We start from the raw sequence: 18784 nt of genomic DNA on the forward strand, positions 1-18784 counted from the left end.
AAAACCTACTGAAATGTTGAAGTTGAAAGCAACAGGTTTGCTTTTTACATTAAAAGAAACATTTTTATGACCTGTTAAAACTAATGAGATGATACTCAATTAGTTGAAATAATACCCATTACAAAAAAAATTACTTTATACAAATGTCTCTGTCCCTTGTCCTTCGCACACAAATACTACACAACTCTACATGATCATTACAGGACTGTTCTAGGTCATTATTGACCTTACCAAAAACATAAGTTTAACTTCAGAGCACCATCCTAAAAGAAAACCAAGGCTGAGTTTCATGTTTATGTAATTGTTATATTATCACATTTAGCAATTTACACAGATCTTCTACACTTGCATGGTTAGCAGAAGCTTTATTCCTATTTCACCAGAAACTGGTTTCAGAGCATTGCTAGAGATAAATTTGAACACCCCAGTAAGGTTGGGGACTGCAGTAATGGGGAGGAGGTTAAAGTGGATAGGGAGAAGGGGAAAGAAATGGGAAAAACCTCACAGAGGTCCACAAGCAGAAAGGGTGGACCCCACACCCAAAAAGCATCCATCCTCTATTATCTTTGTAATATAAATAAAAAACTGTGAAAAAGCAGAGCAGGAAAAAACTACAAGAACTAAAAGCAAAAACTAGAAGAAAAAAAAGACAAAAACACAAAGAACTCATAAGTTGACTCAGAAGAATGTTTGGGATGAAACAGATGCAGCCCGTTCTAAACTTGAGTTGAGTTTTTCTACCACAGATCACAGATTTTTGCCCCTGTACATGACCAACATCTCAGTGCTGTAATTATACCAACAGAGACTGCTGGCCTTGCTTCAGTTCAACTATACATGCTACTGCACTTAGAATACACCAGAACAATCCCATCCTTCAGAAGAATAACACCAACCAACATACAAAACCCAAAAAAAATTTCATGCCACATATGTCCTTACACTTGGAACAGAACAAATACATTAAAATCCCTACAATACCCAGCATCTGAAAATATTTTTGGTTTATACTGTTGAAAGAATAATTTCTTTAGCTGAGAAGACCACTTTCCCCAAAGTGAAAATATTAAAACATTAAAGTAGCATACAGATCCTGTAGAGATTCCAAGTTGAGCAAGATGCAGTTGTGGAAAGTCTATGATGCATGTTGCTTGTGCTAGACTAGACGAAGAAAATCTGTTCCGTTCACTACAATTGGAAAGAATCAGATATTCTGAACCATAGTAACGATGTTGCTTGCAGCAAAGTAATTTGTAGAGGTTGATTGACATCGTAACTTTTCACTGACTTCTGCAAAGAGCTACATTCAACATTGAACAGAATTGCATATGGATACTCCTCCCCGGGTAATTCTTCCACCCAAAACCCCCTTGTTGTTTAATCTACAGGAGGATGCTATCAAGCAAAGTTATCGAACATTTCTTGCTCCTATGCAATAAAGCTGGTTGACCCATGGGGTGCAATCTCCTGGAGTTCATCAAGCAGAGTCCTCCAGACATCTCCTGCACAGGACAGAAAGCAGACAGGCTCCTGGAGCTGCCAGCATTTCAAAACTGATCCTGGCCAACACCAGTGCCCTTTGCCAGCTGTGCAATTAAGGCTCATGTTGGGCTGTGCTTCCAGAAGGCCAAGTACCCTGGATATGTTGAAGCACAGGATAATCAAAGAGCACACACATTCAGCAGAAAACCACCTCAGAGAAAAAGCAAACACTGGAACTGCAGCACTGACTTACAATGCACTAGCAAGGGCCTGCAGAAGAGTGAATCCAAGAGAAGAGTGGGAAAAAGATGACCATTTCACATCATCATCACTGCTTTGCAATATAGCTGGCAATTAGAGTCGCAGTTATGCTGATGACCAGCAGAGCTCCTGTCTCCTTACTGATCCACTTGAAACACCAAAACTACTTTTCTTCCCTTCTGGAAGATAAATCAAAATTACTACATATAGACGGTGCTATAAAAAATGCAATCAAAGCCTTTCCAATGGTAATGTCAGAGATTTAAGGTGCATCAGCACAAGAGCAAGAATCAAAACAGTCACTTTTGTCAGTTACTCCATTCAATAATCAGCAGAAATAATCATTGACAGTTTCAGCAATGCATATTTTCCCCTTCCACTCCAGTCAATGGCATCCCACATTTAAAGCTGACTTTAAAAAATGCTCAAACATCTTGAGGGGTAAACAATAAAATACATCTTGTAACAGAAGGATGTTAACAGCACATTCACTCCTTGCTGAGCTTTTAGAAGCCAACGGCAGCCAATACATTGTAGAGTGTAAGTATGTTTCTTCTCAATACAACAATCTAGTTGAAAGAAATCTGGGACATCAGGTATAGACCAAGAGCATCTCCAGCTTATTGTCAGCAGCTGCTGCACATGTGACCAATAAAGAGAACCTAACATCACCCAGCCCCCAAAGTATGGCCAGGTGCATGTTTCAAGAACTCAGAAGTCTGATATTTGAAAATATAAGTAGTGCAAATAACCTACAGTTCTACCTGAGAGTGAGTTTTACCTGCTGTTCTTGTGTTATAACCCCAAGAACATCCTTCTTCAACTGTTTAGATTACACACAAACCCCAACAGTGGAGGTGGTGTAAGAATTAGCTATTAACTTTACAATTTACCTGTTGGGGCAAATAACCCAGAAGAGTGTTATCTGCAAAAAGCTCTCACAGACACCAGTGCTGCCCACCAGCCCTTTCACTGCAATGTACTTTTGCCAGGAGAGAGGGATGCAGGCATATTCATTGTAAACCAAGTGTAGAAGACATACAATCAAATTATCACATTAAAGAATATTTGTGAAAAAGGCTGCATATATTCTCCAAACTTAGAGATGTGTTGCATGCATATAATCTTAACCAAACTGCATCTGAGGAAATTCTTCCCAACTTTTCTTAAGCAGTGAGTATTTGGGAACATTTCTCAGAACACAAATACAGAAATTTTGCATCTAGCCTGTAATCAATTCCAAACATGCAAAGAATTGTGTGTATGCCCCCCCATCCCTGGGTTAAAAACAAATACCAGCATGATGATCTAGTCTGCCACCTTGAGCAGCACAGAACACAAGTTTCAGCCACCAGCTCAAGAAGTCCATGATTCCTGGTTAACGCAGAAACTACTATTTTAAAAGGCTTATTAAGACCATTAAAAAAATTAATTTATGATCATCACAAACTAATGTTTGGTAAATTCCCCAAATTTAACTGTATTTAAGATCTGACACGTAGACGAAGCTATGCTAGAAGTAACTGCTGAGAAGCAACAGGCATCTACCTTTACCTGCTAGAACTGCCCAACTTCAGCTTTCACATCTTCCTCTGAGCTTCTTTCCTCTGTGACTTATCAAAACATTTTCTACTCTTCTTCCAGGTAAAATCTAAGTAGGCTTGTTTATTCTCAGCACTAACTGTTTTGCTAGAATTTTAATGTAAGTTTGGTGTTCTGGTTTTTGGGGGTTGTTTTTTGTTTGTGGTGGTGGCAGCTTTGGTTGGGTATTTTTATATTTGACTTTGGTTTGTTTTTTATTATGAACACAGACACAGTCTTTCCTGTATATCATGCTGGCAACAATTCTGAAGAGCTGGTACAAGAAGCAGGCATGATACTCTAGCTTTGGTCTTCTCTAGTGACAATTGTAACACCACCTCCTCAGTATTTTCCTATCAACAGGGAGACATTTCAGAGTCCTGGAAACTCACAATCAGCTGGCAACTACAAACTTCAGTGTCTTCCAGGACCATCCTTTCAAAGGTATGCACACATTAGCAGCAGTGAGCAACTACAGCCTGAAAGACTTTCTAGTGTTTGCTGTAATTACATTCTACCTGAAGCTATTCAAAATTGAAATCCCCAAAAGGTCAATATGAAAAGTTAACATGTGAACATTCCTTCTGAGTAGATAATCTCACTTACTGCTACATATATGACAAATTATTTTCAAATCACCAGTTTCCTTCATATAACTTTTCATAAGTTTAACTATCAAACACATGGATTTGAATTCTTCAAAAGGGTATTTGGAACAGCTAAAAATATATTACTTTAATATGGTTTTGGGTTTTTTTAAAGTATTTTCTAAATACTTCTTAAAATTCACACTAACATTAAAGGATCAGAAGAAAACACTGCATAGATCATTTTCACCCAAATATCACATTTCCAGATCATTGAAGGAATGTGGTGACTTTCCATAGAACTTCTTGTACAACTTCAAGAGATTTTGATTTCTACAGAAATAGATTAAAATATTGCTTAGTCCATGAAATTAGATTATTTATTTTCAATGGAAATTTGGAAAAAATAATGCAAAACTTTTAATATAGTTATGCATATAGACTTATCTCCTCTGTAATTTTAAACAGGAATTTTTAACTCTTAAGTAAAAGCTATGACACAACAAAACCCCAGATACAAAGTTACTTTTCAAAGCAGATGGATACTACATTGATACAGTTATGGGAGAGAAGAAAAGAAGAAAAGATACTTGTCAGGCTGCCTCAATTTCTATTTGCAAAACAAGACACTGTAGAAAAAAATCAGCATGAAGTTTGAGATACCAACCCTCTTGATCTTCTCTTAAGAAATCTACACCTGTCGGGATGGTTCAAACAATCCTACCACTTCATCTCAGAATCTGAGATTTTAGAAGACCCAGTAACAAGCTGAATTCCTACAGGATGCCTACTCTGCCTTGCACCAGTCCCCTAGTTTATTACAACAGTGCAAACTCCTTTTCTAACATAAATCTATTTATTTCTATAAATGAAGTCAAAAGGACTATAAAACAACACTATAAAGCATGAACACTAAAAGATGGAACGATTTCAGCTATAACTTTGTACAGTATGGGAGATTTAACTAACGGTATCGATTTGTACTTTCAGTACTGAATGCATCCTGTGGTTAAGTAAGCACTCTGACTACTGAGGACATAGCACAATCCAAGATGTGCACTCTGGCTATGGAGAAACCTTCAAGAAGGCAACTACTACTATACAGGAAGAAGTGAGTAAGAAAAGATATTTTTGTGTCTAAGCTGCTCAGCTACACAATAGATTCTTCCTTGATCTAAAACAACTAGCAATTACTCTAATCACATTGAACTCAAGGCCCTGAAAACCTCACTGCTATTAAAAAGAAATATAGTCCTTCACAGACACATCTCAATTCAAAGCTTCAAAGCAGCTTTTACAATTATTAAACCTCCCCACTCCAATGCCTAAGTCTCATTTATGATCACCATTTCAATACAAAAGCACTACTTAAGTAAACAATAGAAATTAACATTTTAAGTTAAAAGCTAGTTGTGACCATCTATGACAGCACATGCAACTGAATAAGAGAAAACACCAGAGCCTCATTGCTGTTTCCTCACAACACTGAGATAGCATATAGATTGCAAGAAACTCATTCCTTTCCCAGCAGGAGACACAAGAAACCTAACTTGAGCGAGATGGATTGATACCAAGGTGTTCTGAAGGGAGGTACATGGGGCAGGGCAGGTAGCCTGCTTCCCAGCTGAAGTAACATATCAGTCCACGAGTCCCAGAGAACTGAAAACTAGATTGGTAGAGAAAGCTCTAGACAGCTTACATCTTCAAGATGTAGCTTTTAGTGCTCAAAAATTTCAACCACTATTATTATTTTTAAAAGAAAGTAATAAAGGAGAGAACTCACTAAGGGAGTTTTAGCAGTGAAAGAGCATAAAACAGTTTTTTGACTGGTAGAGGTAAAAAGAACGTTAAGGTGAGACACAGCTCACAGATATAAAACCTAGATTCAGGCATTTTTGTACCAACCAGCTGTTTAAGTTCCCACTAAAATCAATGGTATATTCTGCTCATCCTAAAGCAGAAGGATGATGTTCAGTCAGCTGAACAGTTCTTCAAGTCCACTGGCTAGGTCTCTGCAGACTATAATGGGAACACAGGCAATGAGCTCACACACCCTGGCATCTAAATTTAGGTGCCCAAGACTGTGAGCCAACCCTACAATTTATACAGCCAAAGTACACAGGCATGCTGCTAGGCCAAACGTACACATGCTGTAAGCAACCCCGGGGACAACAGTCCTTTAAACAAACCTTTTCTGAAGAAGGATGTAGAGGTAAAGAGAAGTCAATAAGAAAGCTGCTAACAGAATGAGTTGAAGCCTGACTACATTCCATACAAGTTTCAGTCTGTATGAAAAGAAAATAGTTTGTAGATATACACAAGGAGGCAGAGATTCTGCCCTACAAAAGTTGTCTTTAAAAATAGCAACACATCTGAATGACTTCCAGCATACAACTGCTGAGGGAAACCATCCCTCATTCATGAACTGTGCAAGTAGGGAAGGGCTGACATGGATGTATCTTTTTATTAGAGTTGTGTCACATTTTTCCCAGTTGCCACATGTACGTACATAGCACTGGACTTACAAACTAGAAAATTAAATAAATAAAGGTCGAGTGAAAGAAAAGAATGTATTCTAAATGAAACAAAACCCCCCAAAAAATCCCACACCAGAAAACTCCTACAACAGAGAAGCTAGATTTTGAGTTAGGGCATGCTCAGACACTGCAATAAGACAACAAAGCACCACTTCCCTGAATTGCCCTAAATTGACCACTTGTTCTTAATCTCTCCCAATTGTGAGATAACAGATCCACTTGTTGACAGAGCCACAGATTGCATCAATTGGTTGCCCATAGAATAACACTGGGACCACTTGTTTGACAATTATGCAGGCTAACATCCCTCTCTCTCTCAGTTCCTCAGTATCACAGTCAGAGGAAAGGACAGAAGAGTGAAAGCAGCTAAAGCACAGGCTACATTCTTAACCCTTGAGATGCCAACAGTTGGCCTACTGAGGTGTTCGTGTACACCCGGCTTTCTTGTGAACAGGATTCTCCAGGGTAGAGTGTGAGTGAAAACTCCATCTATGATTCATTAATTCTTTTTCTCCTTTGGGCTTGCCTGCCACTTTGACCAGGAATGATTTTCAGTCAAGAAATCAAGATATTGAAGCACAGATTCAAGCAGCAGTCACAGGAAGACTGGACCAAAATACTGCTGTAAATAACATGACAGTGATTCTGCATTATTCTGCTGTCTTGAAGTCTGACAAAAGCTGTTCTTTCCTCTCTTTTACTTTTTCAACATGACCACCCGACTTCCCCTAAATCTTTACTTGACAGGATATCATTTCCTCCATCTAATACTTTGTCAAGTAATCCCAAGTAGCAGCCTCTCTGTTATTTTGCCCAGAAACCTAAATTGGAAATTATTTAGATTGTCCTGCATCCTCTTACCTACTAGGACAGGACTAGCTTCAAGAAATAAATCACACCAACCAAAAAATAAAACTTCTGGAAAACAATTACACAGTACTAGCAGTGTGGAGCTGTTGATTTTTTTCAGTCTTTAGTAGTTGCTACTTAAATAGGACCAGAGCCATTTTTAAATGAACAGGTGAGGTAACTTTTAATTTTCCTTTTGGAATGAAGCATTCCAAAATGTAACCAAGTGATAGTAGTTAACTAAAGCCCAACACAAAACCAAAAGACTTGGGGCTGTCAGTAGCCAGACATTCAAGAGAACTCAACTCAACTGTTCCCAGACAGAGAGAAACCTGGGGACAAACCCACCAGTTTCCATTTTGAGGTAAGGCCATTCACATGTTCAACACATTATATTGTTTGAGAGCACAAGACTACAGCAGGAAGGTATAACATAGATTTCAGTCCAGTTTGAAGGAATGCTTTATGCCAGTGGCCTCCAGGCCTCAGAAGGAAGACTTCCCAAACTAGCACGAAGACTCTGCAGCAGCACAGCAAGTTGCAGGGGTAGATGAGCTGAAGGACCCTCACATGGCAGTATTCTGGTCAGCGATTCTGTTAGGAACTGTGGCTTTGAATGCATATCTGTTTGTGCCTTTATGGTCTCAACTATTCAAACTAGCCTTTAAGGCACATTGGAGTTCATTTATTCCCCCAGGCACTTGCACTTGGGACATTAAGAGAAATGTAAAATCCAACAAGTTTACATTCCTGAATTGTCAGCTGCTGGTATTACTGAAGTCTATAGCTGCCTCCTTGAACTAGACTGCATTTGAGATCAACTGTAAAATCAGATCAGCTTTGCAACTAGGTACAAAACAGCAGGTTTGTTTCCTCCAGCACTGCTTCTCCAGTCCAGCCTTTTCACTTCACAGCTGGTAGAGATGCTTCTCCAAATCCCACCCTCACACCACTAGACCCAAAAGAAGCCCAGGAGAACATACCAGGCTTGGAAACCAATGGAGAAGCTGTGGGAGCATTAATTACTAGAAAACTTCCCTTAACATTGAGTTTAAAACAGCCTGGAAACAGAGAACATAAAGAAAATAGCAACTCTTACACAGCACGTAGTTTCATAGCCTGAGAGAATAGGAGGGAGGCAGAAATAAAAGAAAAGCTGTTAGTATATAACATATAAGTAGCATTTTAGGAACAGAAGGTTTGATTTACCAATTAAAACACTTGAAACTGCAAAAGTGTACCTTTGACTCCTGCCTTTTCATTCTGATTAATACAAGCAAAGGATTTTCTTGTATTATTTACAAGTACCCAAGACTAGTAGATGAGAACTCATAACAGCTCTGAAAAACACATATCAGTTTCACTCAACTACGATGCAACTGTTCAGAGTTTTCTTATACTGAGAACAGTAAGCATTGTGGCATATTTTGTAACTTACTAGTTTACAGCCTGCAACAGTAAGGGGTTTTAAAACTCAAGTTCTTGCTGTCATTAATATTATACAACTAAGCCTGCCACAAAGAACACTACAGGCTAAATGCAGGCAAGTGACACTCAGGTATGTAAGTGCAACATCCAAACCAAGGCAGGTTGTGATAGGGAGAGGATACACAGGTCAGGATCCAAGCAAAAAACACACCTTGCTGCTCAGCCTGAGATTCTGAGCAAAATTATGTTGGTAGTGTTAAACAAAGGCACTAAACATATTCCTTAAAGCAGCAAGAGATGATTAAATACCTCTTCTGCCTTCCTGCCAGTGGCTACTGCCTCCATAACCCACATAGCTAACACAGGTATAGGTCCAGGCCTCAACTACTTTTCAAAATTATTTTACTGGGCTGAAGTGTTTTAGTTCTAACTCCTGTGCAGGGCTGTGACCTGTGGGGCTGAGTACACCTTCCACTGCTTCTGGGAGGAAAGCAGGAGCCAGCTCTGGGTGTTCATGTCCAGAGAGAGTGTGAGGCAGCTGCTTGTCTTCAGCCATCCCCTGCTTGCCTGTGTCAGACAAGAGAAGCAGTGTCCTGCTCTCCCCAGAGCATCTCCGCTTTAAAGATGAGCTGAAGTAACACAATTCTCCTTTCAAAAAAATCCAAACCCCCAAAACATCCAGCTCAAGAGCAATTCTTTGTGCAAAAGTGATTTAAATCTGAAAATTGGGTGCTGAGTGAAGCATATTTGTTTTCAAGCAGAATGAACAGGTTTTTAATTACTTATCCTCTAAGCTATGAAAAGAGAAAGTAAACAAAGAAAAAAACACAGAAGAAGGGAACTGCTGAGGACATCGAGCTTCAAAGTTTTGTTTAAAAACTAAAGAAGTATACTCAGGATTTCACAATTACTCTTAACAGGTTTAGTTATATATACAGAAAAAGACAGATCTCCTTGATGTTTAATGTGCTTTAAATCTCTGAAGTTAATGAGAGTGAGTTATTTCCTAGTTTGGAAGCCTTTAAAAAAACCAGGGAACACACTCTTTCCTTAAAAATAAATGTTTCAAAATTTAATTCAAAATCCAACAGAAAAAAACCCAAACAAGTGCATGTGTTAAGGTGGAAAACACAGGCCAAAGCACCAGACTTGGAAGCGCTCACGCCATGAGGTGCACAGGGCTCAGAGACACATTAAGTTGTTCCAGGGAAAGCCTCAGAAGGTGCAGGGTACACAAGCTGAAAACCCCCAAGTCAGAGAGAAATTTCCCATAAGCCTCGTGTGAAAGGCTGCCTCCTTATCCTCCAGTCGCTGAATAGTGCTTTTCTTCTGAAACAAAGTGTATGAGGTACAGCGAACAAACTGTAAAGGTAACTAGGCCTTTTGTCATGTAGTTCCTCCACCCACTTGTACTTTACCACACAATAGCCCGTTTACAGATTCAGACCACTCCAGCTCCACACAGAAACAATCCTGTATTGTGAAGTGAATCTACCAGAGGAGTAAAATCTAAAAATACTGCAAAAAGTCTATAGCAATCATTTCGTAGAACTCTCCGGTTCTTCCCTTAGAGACAAAGGCTTTCCCAATTTGAATGGCTAATAACAGACTTAGTCACTCCTTACTTGAGTGTGACTAATAGCCTGCAAAAGCAAAAAATGCATATGTACCATATGAAGCTGTTTATCTCTTAAAATAAAAAAAAAAAATAATGATTTGTACTGAAGCAAAAGTAGTTGCAATGTGAAAACCCATGTTACTTCCTCTCCCATGTCCAGTGGGGAGAACAAAGCACTTTGTAGCACAGAGCCATTCCTGCATGTGCTACCCAGGACAAGCCAGAGGTGCTTGTTTACACCAGTGGGTAGGTGCAGCAGCTACAGAATAGTGATGGGTAGAAAAAACTAGCAAAGCACATGGCTCAACCAGCCTAGTCAGCCATACATTAACGCAAGTAAATCATGGGAGCCCAGTCAGGCTGCTGGGAAAGTCTGGAAGGAAAGACAGATAGCCTACCTACACTCTACTTGCACTTTCACCTCACAGAAAATAGTAACTCCATCCCCCACAAGCCGCTATAATAGAATAAAGATAAACGCAGGGATTATGCCAAGTTGACCCCAGGCTTTGTTCTTTCCCTCCAAGCATATTCAGTGAAAAGGTCTAAACACACATCTGATTTGACAAGCATTCAGATTCACAAAGAACGTGGTGAAAGTGAAATCATACTTGGGGCATTCATGGGTCCCTATGTCAAAGGTCATTCAGCAGTGTTTCAGCTGCTGCTTGCTAGGATTTGAAATGAACTAGTTTAAACCCCCATCACCACAAACACGGACATACAGTTTATGCCAGCCAAATGTCATAGCATGTTCAGCAAAATTTAGCTCAGAGATAATATAATTTTTGCATGAACATTTAATCCTCACAATTGGCACTACCTCATCTGAAAAAATGGATCATTCTCCTTTTTAGCCAGATTCCTGTCAACTCACATAACTCATCTGCAGAATATTGAATTATTATTAGAAAGAAGATCTGACCAAACTATTTATATACTTCTCTCTTTAAATAAAAAAGCCAAACCCACAGTTTTTACTACCTAACTAGAAGTTAATTAGTTGCTTCAAACTGGAAAAAAAGTCACATTTAAATCACTAAGCTACACTAGAGAGCTCAAAAAGGTTAATCAAATAACTTATCATTGATTTTTTTTAGTTTCTCAAATATTATTTGAGTCTTCCAGCTGCCATTCAGGATATTTAAAGAATGCACACAAGAAACTAACTTGAAACAGTAGTGGGCTGGGAAGCTTCAGGGCTACTTAAAGTGGGGGATCCTGCCACTGAAAACCTGCTGAGAAATAACAACAGGGAACGAAAACAAATGTATTCTTCCAAAGCCTTTGTGAAGCTCGCTCTCAGCTCCGGGCATCACAGTGGCAAGCCCAGCTGTCGATTCAGCAAGCTGCAAGACTGTCACTCCAAAACAGGTCACAGTTCAGCAAGCAAGTTGTTATTTGTTTTTACTGCTGACAAAGGGGTCTACACCCTAAAAGTGGCATTTCTGAGGCAGTGTTTTCCTAGGAACAACTCTATTTCTTCATGTCTTACAAATAATACAGCATTTTGCCGCCAGTAGACAACTAAAGAGAATCTCAAACCTCACTTTATTATAGGAGGTGGTTTTCCATAAGGATACTGGCTCACCATAGCTGGCAATCAGCAACCCAGACTCCCCCAAGCTGAAGGCACCAACATCTCCTACTACTACCCCTTCTAGCTCCTATGCCAGAGCACTGTCAGTGCATCTGCCAAAAAGCAGCCTCTATTCCTCATGGTTTCCACCAAAGGCATACACCCAGGTAAGAGCAGACACAGGACAGCCCCACTGACTGCTTCTCAAGGCAGCAGCAAGAGGCTTGTGTTTAGTGGGACACACACCAATAACTGACAGGAATTAGTTGCATTACTTGCTCTCATCTCAAACACTAGGGCATCAATTTAAATAACCTTTGGGCAGAAGACAGTCTTTATTCTTTTCACAAATGGAAAAAAAATACCTCTCAAGGAAGCACAAAACATGTTTGTTCTTTTTGACTAAGGAAATAGGCCCCCTGAATCCTGCAGATGCTCAGTATGACTTCATCTGCACCTTTCCCACATGAATAACTAAGATTCCATTAAAAGTAGAAGATTGACATGATCTCAAAGACTGAATACTTTGTTCCAGAGCCCCCAAGCCTAAATGGAAACCTACACGTAGGCTTTCTATGAGTGTCCTGCTTGCAGAAATGGAGAAAAGCAACAAAAATAACACTTCTAGAGGGTTTGAGACAGGAGAGATGACTAAAGAACCCTTGCTCCTTCTCACGTGAGGATGACAACACAAGCATCACAAGAAAATGCAGGCCTCACTTCTCTCCAAATCCCTTCTGTCCCCTGCTGTGAACAAAGCACATTGCTTTCCTAATGCCTGGCAGGTTGAGTTCAAGATGGTACAGAAATCCCTCCTATTCTATCATGCTGTGTAAGCAAACAGATTTGTCATGTTGATGCAGTTGCTTACTAGTTTCAGGATATTCTGAGTTTTGTAGATGGCTGTGATGGCTACCAGATACTCTGGGAATTTGAGAGGTACAGAGAAATAAGATTCAGTTAACAAAACCTTAAAAACCAAAACGAAAATAAATAGAACCAGAAGTATTGCTTAGTTTCATCAATAACACCCAAGACAGTAATATCAATTTTTTTTTTTTGGCTGCATGATTTTCCAGAACTCCACTGTGAGTCAAGATCAAAAGGAAATCTAAGGGCAAGCACATGTGAATGAACCTGAATGATTTTGAATACTTGTTTCCTCTAAAACAGAACATGACACTCCTTGTTCTCATATGCTACAGGCTGATCAGCTGAGGATTGCGTTTCAGTCTCTGCAAGTTACCCAAATTAAAGAGTTCCCAGCTGTATCAGAGACTGTCCCCTGAAGTAATCTGTAATAATCACATAGGTTTTCCAGAACTGCATGATTTGCTCCAAGAAACCTAAACCACCTATTATTACAGCCGAGATAATCATAAGCCTTATTTAAGCTGAAAAACATAGATTTGGCTTTTTTTGGTAGCATTTTTTCCCATCTCTAAAACAATCTTGCCTGAAAGAGAGGGAAGAATGGAGGTGAAAATACACTGTAGCTCTGCACATCTTAAAATCTTGAGGCTTTTGGACAGCTAGATAAGCATGACAGGATTCACTACTTCATCCAGGAGCAAGAACATTGCACTGACTCATTTAACTTCTACTCTACATTCAACTTCCACTCAATTCCAGAATAAGGAGAAAAACATAAGGCTTTATAACATGTCTATACAGTACATCTAAAAAACTCTTCTTCATTTTTGCTGGAGTCATCAGGATTCACACAGGGCCTACAACACATAGAAAAGATGGCAACAAACAATATTTCACATACCCTAACTTGTCTACTGCAGAAACAAATCTGTTCTACCAAAAAAAAAAAAAAAAAAAAAAAAAAGCCAAAACAGACAAAAGACAGGTAAACTGCATGGTCCTGGGCTCAAATAGGGAGCAAGAGCAAATCACTGTGAACCTGTGAGCTTCCACATCTTCATAGCACTGTGTTTGTCAAAGCTTAAGGCAAGGGCTGGCCACTAGGACCCACAACAGGAAAACTGGGGGGAGGACACGAAGTGAAGGATACAAGAAAGCACCTTCCAGGCCTGCATTTTCTAAGCATCTCATTTTGTGAGAAGCACTGCACTTTGGATCCAAGTTTGCACAAGGCCTGTAAATTCATAGCTTGTACACAAGACACTTTACAGAGGAGACACTAAGCTCTTTCCACATCTTCCTCACTCCAATCAGCAAAAGACAACCTGTTCACATAGTTTTAGAATATGTTGCAGATCGAGTTAAATCTAGCAATGAATATTCTGAACTGGTTACCTTTTAAACCTGAAAAACATGGACTTACTAGTTTCTGCCCCATGCCATTTCACAGCTCTGCAGCAGGTCCTCTTAATTATCACATCCTAAACTCAGGATTCCAATACTGCTGTACTAGTATTTGCCAATAAAAAATTACCAAGAAATTTAAAGTATCAACCCAAGGACTGAGGGTTAATCCTGTTTCTTAGTACTAAGACTATATTTCACTAGTGTATTTTTAAATAGTGAACTTCAACCATACTAGTTAACCAAATGCTGACTTCCAAACTAACAGGTACTAACTAGCAGGACCCAGAAAGTTTTCAAAAATTCCTGGTTTTGGTGAATTTGTCTGAAAGGGATGTTTAGAAACAGTGTACTGCTTGATCAGACAGACTGACCCACCATAGCACATGCCACTAATGAAGAGCAGTCATTCAACTCTAGGAAGCAAGGACACTGGGTTCCACACACCCCATCCCCCAATGGTATATGCCCCATTACAAGACTTCTTTTATGGATGTTTGGAATATATTAACACAGATCCTTTCATATCTGCAAACTTTCCACCTAATATGGTGTTTGAGTCAGCTGTGCCACCATTACACCTTAAACAATACAGAAAAATACAAGCAAAACTGTCCACCAAAAGAATACTTTTTCTGTACCTAAATACTTTTAAGATAATGGAACCCCATTTTCCACATTTTCTTCTGCCTATGTGAAGATGATCTTCCAACTGTTCTGCCACTCTGCTTGTCTGCAATTTCCCTTATCTGTCCTGAAAACCAGCCACAGCACAATACTGTAGCCATGCCAGCCAGATCAGTCAAAGGCAATACCCTTCTCAGTCCAATATGTAACTATAAAAACCCTATAAGAGCCAAGAACAGGTCTAGATCTTTTTATTCATATTCATAAATGCAACTTTCCTAAGCTGCAATAATGTGCAACATACTGCTTTCAGGAGTGCCAATTAAGTCACAGATGTTGAAAGATTTGTAAAATATGTAGCTAACTCCTTCCCCACTAAGAGAGTTCACTTTCTTATTCTTACTCAGATGTCTTTACATCACCTACCAGTGAATATACCTCCCTTTCCATCTGTGACTGCAGAAACTAGTGGCTTCCTACTGTAAACCACAGCAATCACATGGGGCAAAGAAAGAGGAGACAAGAAACACCCCACAGATCTCTCTTAAACTAGTCTGGAATGTATTTTATTTGTCACCAGTTACAAACTACCCACTATTAGAGATAGTTAACTAAGCTTTAGTTTTATCACCAGCTTCCTTGCTAAGTAGCTACAGTCTTCAGCACCATAAAAAGATCATTATTATAGAAACAATTCTGAATGCAAAATAAAAATGTATGTAAAGAGAATTAATACTGCTGTCGAGGGAGCAGCATTTGTAGAGCTCTATGGTATTATCAGTTCCAGTTACTTCCTTTTTCCTTGGGAGAGGGGGGAGAAGGCGACAGGCAGCAGACTTTATTGGAGGAGAGGAAGGGAGCAGAAATTTTGAGGAAGGGTTTTTGCTTAAGGAAAATCAATCCAAGGGACTGGGGAAAATTGGTGTGTAACATGTAGCTAAAACGAGATCTTTGAAAGACACAATCCTAACAACAAACAGTATCCACATCCAGAACAGTCACAAGGAGACCTGGCAGCAGCTAACAGAACGAGAAAAATAAATCTTGTTCAAACAGTATTCCCATTTTATTTATTAAAAGTTGCAATTCATACATTTTGCTGCTAAAGCATAGATTTCCAGTCCATTTCAGTTGTAACCACAGCAACATATAGAACAGACCACAACAAGCAAGACAAACTACACCAAATGTCAGTTAAGAGGTTTGTTTAATTAAGTATTTAAATACAAGTTTTCCGTGCTTTAACAATACATCCATATTCTATATACCAAATTGTTTTTATCCTGACTTGCCAGGTAGTTTGGAAGCTCATATATATCAGAAGCTGTCTTAATTTCCTGAGCAGATGCAAACCAGGAAGATCTTCCATTTAGCATAAATTAATGTACTGCACCTGTTTTTTGGTTTTTTTTTTTTTTTTATGGGGGACAGCACCTTTTAGAGCTTGAATGCCATAAAAACAAACAAATAAAATCTTCTTGAAAGCTGTAACTGGAAGTTACAAGTGCTCAAGCAGCCACTACTGCTTACTGACATAGTAAACCATAGACAATTGAGAGGGCTTTTTAAACACTGGATAAGATTCCTCGTTAGTTTTCCTGCTACTATGCTTCTGCACACAGCCTCATTTGTCTACTTGAGCCAACTCTCTACAGCTTTATATTTCATGTCCTCCTCCAGCATCTGGACTCCCTGTGTCTCAGCCATGCTCCTGGCCCAATTTCCTTCAAATCTGTATTAGCACATCTTCCAAAAGACTTAATAAACCTAACACACTTCTGCAGGGCAGATTATGTAATCCTGTAACTAAGCAAAACATTAGAGATAACAGAATTTAAAAAAAAGGAAAAAACCACACACACCTGCATGACGAAAATGAAACTGAGCCATCATGCTGTTACTCCCTTCCTTCCCCCACACATATACAGCAATCAGGAATAGCAAGTAGTACATCACCAATTTAGCTCATAAGTATTTTCCTGCTACAAGAACTGTCAGCACTGCTCTGTAAAGCACCTAGAAATACTTTTGACAGTTGAAAAAAATTAAGTTTATTTTATACCCAATAACATGATCATAAACCAAAGGCTACTCTCTCCATCTCCAGTACAGACATCCTCCATGGCAGGCTTGTCATTTTTTTGCTTTATAATGGAGTCATTTTATTGTATGCAAGAAGCCCCAGGCATTCTGTACAGCCCATTACTCTTTGCTGCCCACATTCAGATGGCTAATCTGCTATCAGCCAGAAGCTTGACAGACAAAAGGAAAAGGCAGGAAAACAGCTCATGCAGCTGCACATGCGCACACACACTTCAGCTACAAAGTGTTCCAACAGTAGACCAAGAATGAACAAGACACATATTAGATTGACAGCCCTACTTAAAATTGTGGTTGAAGGAAGACACACATTCTTTAAAGGTGGACAGGTTGGGGAAATATTTAAGGGATAAAAAGCTCCATTAGGATGCCTATTAAGATACTTTAAGGCACAAACCTGGAAGACTTCACTCAGTAAACGAGCACCTTGGAACCTTTGAAAACTCAAACATTTTTATTCTGAGAATTTGCTATACAAGACCTTCAAAATGCTTAAAAAAAACCATCAAAAAGAGCATTAAAAAAACCATCAAAAAGAGCATTAAATACAGGCAACTGTAAACTATTAGAACAAGACATTTGACAAGCTTTAGATTTCAGCACTTCTGTTTTTTTTCTGGCTCAGAAAAGAACTCACTCTTTTCTAAAGAGTTGTATATATTTTCTACATGCCAAATTATTGCAACACCATACATATGAAAAAGCAAATGCAATAAATTATTTCCATACAGTAGTGCATAACAAGGAGCTTTTTAATTACTTTTTTCCAGGCACATGACATAAATAAATTGAGAAGGCTTGCAACTTCATGCTAAAACAAAGAAAATGCCAGAGTTCTTAACCACCTTATTTTATTTCACTTCTGAAGGAAAGCATCCTAGCACTGTCACAAGCAGTACTGCCAAAAACATTTCTGAAGCATCAGATCCACAGATTTGCATCAAACATCTTGTAAGGTTTTCTGTCAGGACCATAAACCTCTGCTGTGTGTCATGATTTTTATTCAACTAAGTCTATTTGTATCCTTTACAGTTGGAAAGCTAAAATTCTCCTTATGTGAACTGGCTTAGTTCACAGAAACAAAGTCTGCCACTAGTTTTATTCACTTACATGCTGAGGTAAAAGCCAGGCTCATCTTTTTAAGGCAGGCTCATCATCATGTAACTACCACATGAACTATGCAGGCGTGACTAATCACGTGGTGAAACAGAGAGAACTATGGCACGTTATACTGTGTGATGTGTCACTGGAACCATTTCTCTTTTCCTATGCCATAACTACCAATTAAATTCTGCTTCTCATTTCTAAGGTATTATTTCACTACTGTGCAGAAAGTCTCCCAGTCTTTTGGTTGCACTATAGAACCAATTCTATCTTCCAATATTTGCTCAAAATCATACTTAGTGTTCCAGGAATACAGTACATCTGTCAATTCCAAATCTGGAAAATGTACAAGGTAAGCCTTACCATGAAGGGCAGAAGTTGGCAGAATAGGTTGTTCCATAGAATTAGTCTCTGTGGTTTTACTATCATTACAACACTCACAAACAGAAGTCTACCTTGTGTTACTACTGGGAGCATTCAGACCAGTCTAATAAATTAAATTATTGGATATAACTACAGATATATATATATATGATATATATATGTCTACAAAACAAATCTGTACAAGAAATGCAAATTTAGTTTCAGCACTCAGTAGCTAGAATGTATCAAAATAGGTTGTTATAACAAGCCATTCTACAATCTGCTCCTATCTAAAGTTTAAAGTTGGCAAAAATACTGGGTTTTTGTTGCCTTTCAGACATGGAAGTTCTGAAATCCCCTGCTGAGCCTTGTCCTGCAGGTCGAGTACTTG

The 18784-nt window shown here is 38.9% G+C and overlaps 1 protein-coding gene and 1 long non-coding RNA gene across 5 annotated transcripts in view; both read right to left on the reverse strand.

Moving 5' to 3' along the window:
* ZEB1 (zinc finger E-box binding homeobox 1) overlaps positions 1–18784 on the reverse strand; it is a 120031-nt gene that overhangs the window by 91736 nt on the left and 9511 nt on the right. The gene's annotated exons all lie outside the window — the stretch shown is intronic.
* Positions 1–18784, reverse strand: part of LOC127059233 (uncharacterized) — a 43126-nt gene that overhangs the window by 16661 nt on the left and 7681 nt on the right. The gene's annotated exons all lie outside the window — the stretch shown is intronic.

This window comes from Serinus canaria, chromosome 2, assembly GCF_022539315.1.
Source record: "Serinus canaria isolate serCan28SL12 chromosome 2, serCan2020, whole genome shotgun sequence".
NCBI classification, from domain to species: domain Eukaryota; kingdom Metazoa; phylum Chordata; class Aves; order Passeriformes; family Fringillidae; genus Serinus; species Serinus canaria.